A 9852-nucleotide genomic window follows, 5' to 3' on the forward strand; every position below is an offset into this window, starting at 1 on the left:
GGGGTGAAGACACTTACTAGAGATCCACATCAGTAAAGAGAAATGGGAAGAAGCAAGATTGGGCACAGAAAGCAGCCAAACTGCAATCCAGGCCCTACAAATCCTTGGACAACCTGGCTGAGAGCTCTGGAACAAGCGTTGCCGATCAGAATTGTCTCATGTGGGATATAGATGGTTGTGTTTTTATGTCCCTGTCTTTCTGAGGCATCAGATGCAGGCTGCTCTGGGAAGCAGGGGACATTGGGTGAAGTGACTCTCTGTAATTGTGCAGCCTCTGAGCTGTGACCTTATGGGTGGAGGTGTCTGTGGACCCCATTCCAGGAGTGAGATAGCAAGTCCTTCCTTGGAAGGGGATCTTGGCAGTGCATCTTTGTGTTTGCCCAACCCTTGGAATTGCCCATCTAATATCCACTGTTACCTTTATTTTGACTAACAGAACACCCAAATTTCATTTGCAGCTCCGGTGTTTTATATATTCTCTGCCCTGACCTCCTTCAAAGGTAGGAAGGACCAAGTAACATAGTTGGGCCAAATAGACAGAGCCATAAATTTCTAGATAATATTATCTAGACAAGATAATTTTATCATTAAAAAAGACAAAACCTCCCAAGGATGAGTCTTTTGTCTCTTAAATTTCTCCCTTTTTCCTGCCTGGAACTTGAGACTATGAAGACAAAAGTCAGCCTAAAGAAGGCAGGGCAAGAAGCTACCTGGGTGATTTTCTCAAACAACTGTATCGGCTTGGGACTGCCAAATGCCTGGCTTCTTCTTGCATGAGAACAATATCCCCCATCTCCACCTTCACCTCCTTTTGTTCAATTCACTATGGTAGGGTTTCTGTTACATGCAGCCAAATGTAGTCCTGTCTGGAACAGTATGTTAGATATGTTAGCATATACAGTAGATGTGCATTTGTGATTATTTCTTTCAGATTGAGTCCAAGTGAGAATGGTGAGTCAAAATATTTTTAAAGTTCTTTGTGCCTATTGCAAAAGCTTTACAGGAGGGTTTTACATATTTTATTTTAATCAGTAGGACATGAGATTTTCTTCCTGAATTATGCCAACATTAAACATTTTTTAAAAAGACAGGGTCTTGTTCTGTCACCCAGTCTGGAGTGCAGTGGTGTGATCATGGCTTGCTGCAGCCTTGACCTCCCGGGCTCAAGCAATCCTCTCACCTCAGCTTTCTGAGTAGCTGAGACCACAGGTGCTTGCCACTATGTCTAGCTACTTTTTTTTCTATTTTTTGTAGAGATGGGGTCTCCTTATGTTGCCCATGCTGGTCTTGAACTCCTGGACTCAAGTGATCCTCCTCCCGTCGGTTCCCCAGAGTGCTAGGATTACAGGCATGAGCCACTGCTCCCAGCCAATATTTTTTTTTCTTTTTGAGATGAGATCTTGCTATATTGACTAGGCTGGTCTCAAACTTTTGGCCTTAAGTGATCTTCCTACCTCAGCCTCCTAAGTAGCTGGGATTACGGGTGTGAGGCACGTGCTGGCTAAACATTTTTTTAATCTCTTTTATTAGGAGAAAGAGGATAGAATCATATTGTATTCTTAAATGTATACATTTTGATAATTTATGAGGTTATAAAATATTTTTATTTCCTTTTCTCTAAATTATCTATTCAAAAGTCTTTTTTCCCATTTTTTGTAACCAGCATTTTGGTACTTTTCTTATTAGTTTGAGCTCTTTATATAAGGATATTACTTCTGTCCTCTTTCTGACAAATATTTTCCTCCTTTTTCTTGCTTGCCTTTTAATTTCATTCTTACTACTTTTTATCTTTCAGAAGGCAGAAAATTATGTTCACAAACATAGCATCAACTGTTTTGTTATTTTGTCTACCGTACTCACACCTAGACCATCCTTCCATATTTAGTGACCAAAGAAATGTACAAATCAATTTTGTCTTTTTAAAATAATTTTGCTTTTTTTCACTTGATTATTCAATTCATCTTTAATTAGTTTGTGGCATGAGGTGAGATTCAATTATTTTTCTCAAACAGCCAATTTTCTTCATACCCATATGTTGAGTAATCTGATGGTATATGTTAAATTCATATACTGTATTATAGGAGAGACAATGCCATATGTTAAGCAAATCCCTGTCTCTTTCCCACCTTGGCACATATGAATTGAGAAAAGAAAAAGTTCAGAACAGTCTGAGCTATGTGAGGTCTGCAAAATTTATCAGGCCATACATTGTTCTTTGTATCACAAAAATACCTATCCTCTGGCTTTTTTCTGAAAAAGCTTGTTAACCCCTGGCCTAGTCTGTATTTATTTCTCTATCTTATTTGGTGGATGGATGTTGAGTATCCAGCAGAGGATTTTGAGGATCTAGCAGGATACAGAGCCACTAGATGGAGGGAACCGTGCCCCATTTGACAGAATGGAACAAAGTTCCCTAATGCCCTCACTGAACTGTGATTAGATTATGTTACACCACTGAGGTATTCAGACTTTACATGTGTTAATTATCTGTATCTGTATTAGTTCGTTCTCACACTGCTATAAAGAACAACCTGAGACTGGGTAATTTACAAAGAAAGGAGGTTTAATTGACTCAGAGTTCTGCATGGCTGGAGAGGCCTCAGGAAACTTACGATCATGGTGTAAGGCAAAGGGGAAGCAAGCACCTTCATCACATGTTGGAGCAGGAGAGAGAGAGGGCAAAGGGGGAAGTGCCACACTTTAAAACCATCAGATCTCATAAAAACTCACTTACTATCACAAGAACAGCACAGGGCAAATCCGCCCCATGATCCACCTCACCTCCCACCAGCTCCCTCCCCTGACATGTGGGGATTACAATTTGACATGAGATTTGGGTGGGGACATAAAGCCAAACCATATCAAAATCTATATCTATGTATATTTATACCTACATTTATATCTATACCTACACCAAAACTTATGTCCACACCTATATATCCATATCTATACCTAAATCTCTATCTACCTGTCTAGTCTTTTTTTCTGGGCTTTGTATTCTAGTCTTGTGATATCACCATGTTTCAAATGTTGTAGATTTTTTTTTTTTACCTCTTCCTCTCCCCTTCCAAATGTAGATTTACAGCGCCTCTTCATGTGGTAGGGCCAATTTCCTTCTCCTTACACTTTTTTTTCCCACTTTTATTGGCTGTGCTTTCATGTCAATTCTTTTGGCCTAACTTTAGGATCATTTTGTCAATATCTGGAAAGAATTTCATTGAAATTGCTTCAAAAGAATTTAATTAGAGAATTGGGCTAAATCCTAAAAGACAAGTAGTCTTTATAGACAGAGAAAATAACGTGTAAAAACTTGGAGTGTCCAGAAAACAGGAAATTTGGAGTGCTTGTTAACTCTTGGATTCATGTCTAAGGAGTGACAGGAAATGAGGGGCAGGGTGAGTGGGAGGCAATTATGACAATAACAACAACAATGACAACCCTCAGTTAGACTTTCAGCTAACTGTAATCAAGATGCTGAGAGTTGTTCAAGCATTACCTCAGTTAATCCTTCCCAAATGTCTATGAAGTCAACACGATTTGCAACTCCATTTGACAAAGGAGACTTAGGCTTTGAGGTGTTAAGTAGCTGGCTAGAGATCTCTTGGCTAGCAAGTAGTAGAGTCAATATTACAATTCAATTCAGCCTGACTTCAAAAAGCAGTATTTCCAAACCCAGCTAAAACGATTCCAATGCATCATGTATGCAAAAACAAGCTATTGAAAGATTATAAGAAGAGAATCATAAGAAGAGATTTGCACTTTGTGACAATAAGGCTGTTAGCGTTATCCTTCTAAAATATGAATTCAAGAAACTAGGTATAATGGTGGCTACTTTAGCAACATCATATTCCTACTGCTTGTATAATTGAAATCTTAATGACCAGTGCTCACCACCGACTTCAGTCCTAAAGTATGTGGTTACCAAGCATTCAGTGAGGCTTCCCCCTCAAACCATTTACTACATTTGATGGGAAGTCTATTCTTTGGGTTCAGGTCCTGTGTGATCTTGGGTGAATCACTGTACCTCTTGGTGCCTCAGTTTCCTCACCTGCATACTCAGAGGGAGGGACTAGAGATCTGTAAGGCAGTTTTCCCAAGTACTGCTCCATGTCAAAGGATTCCCTGGTCTAAATTGAAATGGGCAAAATAAGAACCATATACAGAGTTGTTCTTGGGAGGCAATTTATTCAATGGAAAGGACTCTCTTTTATTCTGAGATTGTACCAGTTACACTTTTGTGTTGTTAGGCATTCTTTTTAGTGCTTTGAAATGATGGTGATAGTGGATGGCATCTCTATTTGTGATGGCTTTTACTGGAATCCGTACCACTGTCTCCTTGTGATTTAACTCACAGGCCCAGGATCCTCAGGAGTGTGGGAACTATATTCTGGCAGTCTTCTAACACAATATTTTAGCTCAGTGCTGTCTAATAGACAAAATGTGAGCCATATACAGCATTTCAAATTTTCTCGTGGCCACATTATAAAAGTAGGAAGAAACATGAAATTAATTTTAATAGTGTATTTTATTTTATTTAACTCAATATATATTCATAATACAATAATTCTGACATGTAGTCAATATAAAAATCATTCACGGACCAGGTGCGGTGGCTCACACCTGTAATCCCAGCACTTTGGGAGGCCGAGGCGGGCAGATCACCTGAGGTCAGGAGTTCGAGACCTATTGTGGGAAGTCAGGGACACCGAACAGAGGGACCAGCTAGAGCCGAGGCAGAAGAACATAAATTGTGAAGATTTCATGGACACTTATCAGTTCCCAAAATTAATACTTTTATAATTTATTATGCCTGTCTTTACTGCAGTCTCTGAACATAAATTGTGAAGATTTCATGGACATTTATCCCTTTCCCAATCAATACTCTTATAATTTCTTATGCCTGTCTTTACTTTAATCTCTTAATCCTGTTATCTTCGTAAGCTGAGAATGTATGTCACCTCAAGATCATTATTGTACAAATTGATTGTAAAATATGTGTGTTTAAACAATATGAAATCAGTGGACCCTGAAAAAGAACAGAATAACAGCGATTTTCAGGGAACAAGGAAAGATAACCATAAGGTCTGGCTGCCTGCAGGGTCAGGCAGAATAGAGCCATATTTTTCTTCTCGCAGAAAGCCTATAGATGGATGTGTGAGGAGGAGAAATATTGCTGAATTCTTTTCCCAGCAAAGAATATTAATAATTGATACTCTGGGAAAGGAATGCATTCCTGGGGGGAGGTCTTTGAATGGCCGCTCTGGGAGTGTCTGTCTTATGCTGTTGAGATAAGGACTGAAATACATCCTGGTCTCCTGCAGTACCCTCAGGCTTGCTAGGATTGGGAAATTCTATCCTGGTGAATTCTAGTCAGACTGGTTGTCTGCCCTTGAACCCTGTTTCCTGTTAAGATGTTTATCAAGACAATGTGTGCACAGCGGGACATGGACCCTCATCAGTAATTCTAATTTTGCCCTTGCATTGTGATCTTTTATTGCCCTTCGAAGCATGTGATCTTTGTGACTTACTCCCTGTTCATATACCCCCCCTCCCCTTTCAAAATCCCTAATAAAAACTTGCTGGTTTTGCGGCTCGAGGTCGCCATCACGGTCCTACCAATATGTGATGGCACCCCTGGAGGCCCAGCTGTAAAATTCTTCTCTTTGTACTCTTTCTCTTTATTTCTCAGACCAGCCAACACTTAGGGAAAATAGAAAAGAATATATGTTGAAATACTGGCGGCTGGTTCCCCCGATAGAGGCCAGCCTGGCCAACATGGTGAAACCCCATCTCTACTAAAAATACAAAAAAAATTAGCCAGGTGTGGTGGTGGGTGTCTATATTCCCAGCTACTTGGGAGACTGAGGCATGAGAATTGCTTGAACCTGGGAGGTGGAGGCTGCAGAGAGCCGAGACCATGCCATTGAACTCCAGCCCAGGCAACAAGAATGAAACTGCATCTCAAAAAAAAAAAAATTATTCATGAGGTATTTTACATTCTTTTTTTGTAGTAAGTCTTTGAAATCTGGTGTGTATTTCACACTTACAGCATGTATCACATTGAATTCACTATATTTCACATACCTCATAGTTATGTGTAGCTAGTGGCTACCATATTGAACAGGTCAAGTCTAGAATTATAATTCAGAAAACAGTGTAGCTTCAGGCATCTTATGGTGGTTTTTACATGGCTCACCTTCAACATGGTTTTTCCCAGAGCTTCATGTTTCTTTCCCCCTCAGTCTTTAGTTGAATGAGACAAAAGGATAGTTCGAGGGTAACTAATCAACACTTCTTCTCCAATGATGAGTAGAAACTGAATTCACTATTCCTTCCCACCAACTCTTCCTCTAGCCTGACCTCCTTATCTCTAACGATCCTGTTTCAAGTAGTTTACATATTTCATTATTTTCCTGCCCTTAAATTTCTATGATGCCCCCTCTGATCGATTTGTTTATAAAAAATAAATTTTGTAAGAAGGATGCAGTAAGTTTGACTAAACACAAAATATACTCTAATTTAAGGTGTTTTAATTTTTTTTTTTTTTTTGAGATGAGGGCTGGCTCTGTTGCCCAGGATAGAGTGCAGTGGTATGATCATGGTTCACTGCAGCCTCAACCTGTTGGGCTCAAGTGATCCTCCTACCCCAGACTTCCAAGTAGCTAGGACCAGGTGCGCACCACTGCACTTGGTTAATTTTTTTTTTTGGAGACAGGGTCTCACTGTGTTGCCCAGGCCTGTCTTGAACTCGTGGGCTCAAGTAATTCTCCCACCTCAGCTTCCCAAAGTGCTGGGATTATAAGCGTAAGCCACTGCACCTGGCCCTTAACTTTCACATTATTATTTTTTGACATCCAGAGGAATCCTTTAAAATAGGGATGATGGATATTAACAGTTCTAGCTTTGGAGAAAGAAATTTATATTCAGAGAGGCTAAATGACTATCAAATATACACAGCTTGAGTACATCTATTTTTAGGATTAGACATGTTGATATTTAAAATCTGAATGAGTATTACCATGTATGTATGTGTATGTGCTTATATTTGGTTGATTCCTTCCACAAATATTTATCAAGTATCTATTATGTGCTAGTCTACTGTTCTAGATGATGACTTCACACTAATAGAAAGTCAGAGCTATTCCTGCCTTCCCAGAAGTTATAGTTTATTTGGAAAAACAGACACTAAACTTGCGAGGGCAGTGAAGTGAATGAGTACTATGGAATGGGAGGTACAAGTAGCATGAGAGAATGAAGTAGCAAAACCTAACCTCTTCTATGGTTCCTTGGGGACTCACTCAGAACCCAAGAGTTGGCATAAAGATTATTTTAACCTGAAGTCATTTGAGAGTCAACAGATGCAAAAAGAAGTCTTTGTGGAGCTTCCTTTTTCTGACTGAAAGCAGAAACTTCTGAGTAATGAGGACTGCCACAGATTCTTTCTTTGGGGCAGCCTCTACTCCCAGGAGAGAGACAAAGAGCAAACCTACCATAAATTCCCTCTCTGGGGGAGTTTCATGGCCACGAAGAAGATGGAAACACCAATCTCACTTATATAAACAAACATTATCACAAACTTTCTTATCTCCTGTTGGTTTTCCTAAAAAGCCGTTTGTTTCTTTTAAAGAAGCCTATTTGTTCTTTCCATAGAAGCCTTTTCTCCACTCTTCATTTCCCCTAACAAGCTAGGTATATAAGCCCCAAATTCTAACCACCCCTCTGAGTTATATGTCACTGAGCACTCCTGCATGCACAATGCATGTGTAGATAAATTCTGTCTCTTCTGTTGGTAATCTGTTTTGTCAGTTTAAATTTGCAAGTCCCCAGGCACCAAACCTAAGAGTGTAGGGGAAAAGTTTTTCCTCTCCAACCAATTTTTTTCCAGAGGAATCAACTTTTGCAAAAGGTAAGTCGGAATTAGCCTAGTTGGGTGGGAGGGATGGTGGAGAAAGTGTTCCAGGAAAACACTTGTACAAAACCAAGAAATAAGAGAGGTGAACACTTGGGGCAAAGGACTTGAGAGACATTCACCAGTGCTGGATTGCGAATTTTACAAAGCACAGTGAAAAAACAGATGGAGTTGAAAAATGCCTTTGCAAAAATTATAACAGTGTGAAAATTACGACACTAAGAGAAATCTGACATAATTGACTCCATCTTGCCCTTAAACTGCCCTTGGTCCTCCAAATGGCCCTTGGTCATTCCTGGGCTTGGGCCAAGCTACCTTTGGGAGAAACTTAGTTTATAGTTTAAATGATAATAGCCCCTCCCCAAAATGAAACTGCCCTTGTAAAACTAATGAAAGGCCACCAGGTTAGGACGATGAGGGGGGCCTGAAGTCTGCTAAGATGTAGAGTAGTTAAATGATTACCAGCCGTTATTTGGGGGGGCCCACAAGATTTGCAACTTCCCCAATTACTCCTGTAATTAACATTACTATTATAGAACCTAAGATTGGCCCTTTTCCTTTTTGAGACAGGTTCTCACTCTGTTGCTCAGGCGGCAGTGCAGTGGTGCAGTCATGGTTCACTGCAGCTGCCACCTCCTGGGCTCAAGCAATCCTTCTACCTCAGCCTCCCGAGTAGCTGGGACTATAGGCACACACCACCATGCCCAGTGAATTTTTCGGTATTTTTTGTAGAGGTGGGTTTTCACCATGTTGCCCAGGCTGGTCTCAAATTCCTGGGCTCAAGCGACCCGCCTGCGTTGGCCTCCCGAAGTGCTGAGATTATAGGTGTGAGCCACCATGCCCAACCTAAGATTGGCCTTTTGAGGTATCTTTTCAGGCTTTTGCATTTCTGACTATTGAATGCCCATCTTCCACATCCTTATGATTGCATTCACAGCCCATCAGCAGCACCTATACCCTAGCCCCCTGCCCACCAAAGTATCTTTGAAAAACCCTAGCCTCTAAATTTTCAGGGAGTTTGATTTGAGTAATAACTCCATTTCCCACATGGTGTGGTTGGTCTTGTCAATTAAACTCTTTCTTTACTGCAATGCCATAGTCTCAGTGGACTGATTTTTGTCTGTGCAGCAGGCAAGAAGAACCCATCAGGCAATTACAGAGTTGGAGGAATAACCAGGGGCTAGACTGTGCTGTCCAATACAGTAGCTGCCAGCTCCATGTAGCTATTGATCATTTGAAATGCAGTGAGTCTGAATTGAGAAGGGATGTAAATATAAAAATACACAGTATGAAAAAAAGCAAAATATCTCCTTAGTAAATTTTTAAATATTGATTATGTTATAGTAGGTGGTTAGTCAGACAGAAGCAGGGCAGGAGAGCCCCCCGCTACACACACACAATAAGGAATGTCAGGCAACCATCAGGTGATGGTCAGGTGGTTGTTAACTGTCTCTCTAAAATAATAATTGGTTATACCCAGTGCCAGGGAAAGACAGCCTCCCAATACATAGAAAACACCTAAAACTGGTCATCAGCAGTTTCCTGATAAGATCTCAGGAGTTGGGCGAGTGGGCTCAAGCATGCACACTAAGAGGAAAAATGGCAGAATTTAACTGGTATTTGACCTTCGTCTAGGATCACTCGACTAGAAAAGGGAAAAATGCCTCAAGTGAGCATGTGCATCACTTCAGTAAACATACTATGCATGCAGCAACTCCCAAATGCTAGCAGGCCTCTGTGCATGTGGACAGCCCTCCCCAAGAGAAGAAGCAGGGGAGAAGAGATGCAACACTGAAGCATGCCAATATATAAAACCCCAAGTCAAAGGTCAAACAATGTACTTGAATCTCTCAAGTCACCCGCTTTGCCCTCTTCCAAGTGTACTTTACTTCCTTTCATTCCTGCTCTAAAACATCTTGATAAACTTTCACTCCTGCTCTACA

The sequence above is a fragment of the Hylobates moloch genome, unplaced genomic scaffold, assembly GCF_009828535.3.
Source record: "Hylobates moloch isolate HMO894 unplaced genomic scaffold, HMol_V3 SCAFFOLD_7, whole genome shotgun sequence".
Classification (NCBI taxonomy): domain Eukaryota; kingdom Metazoa; phylum Chordata; class Mammalia; order Primates; family Hylobatidae; genus Hylobates; species Hylobates moloch.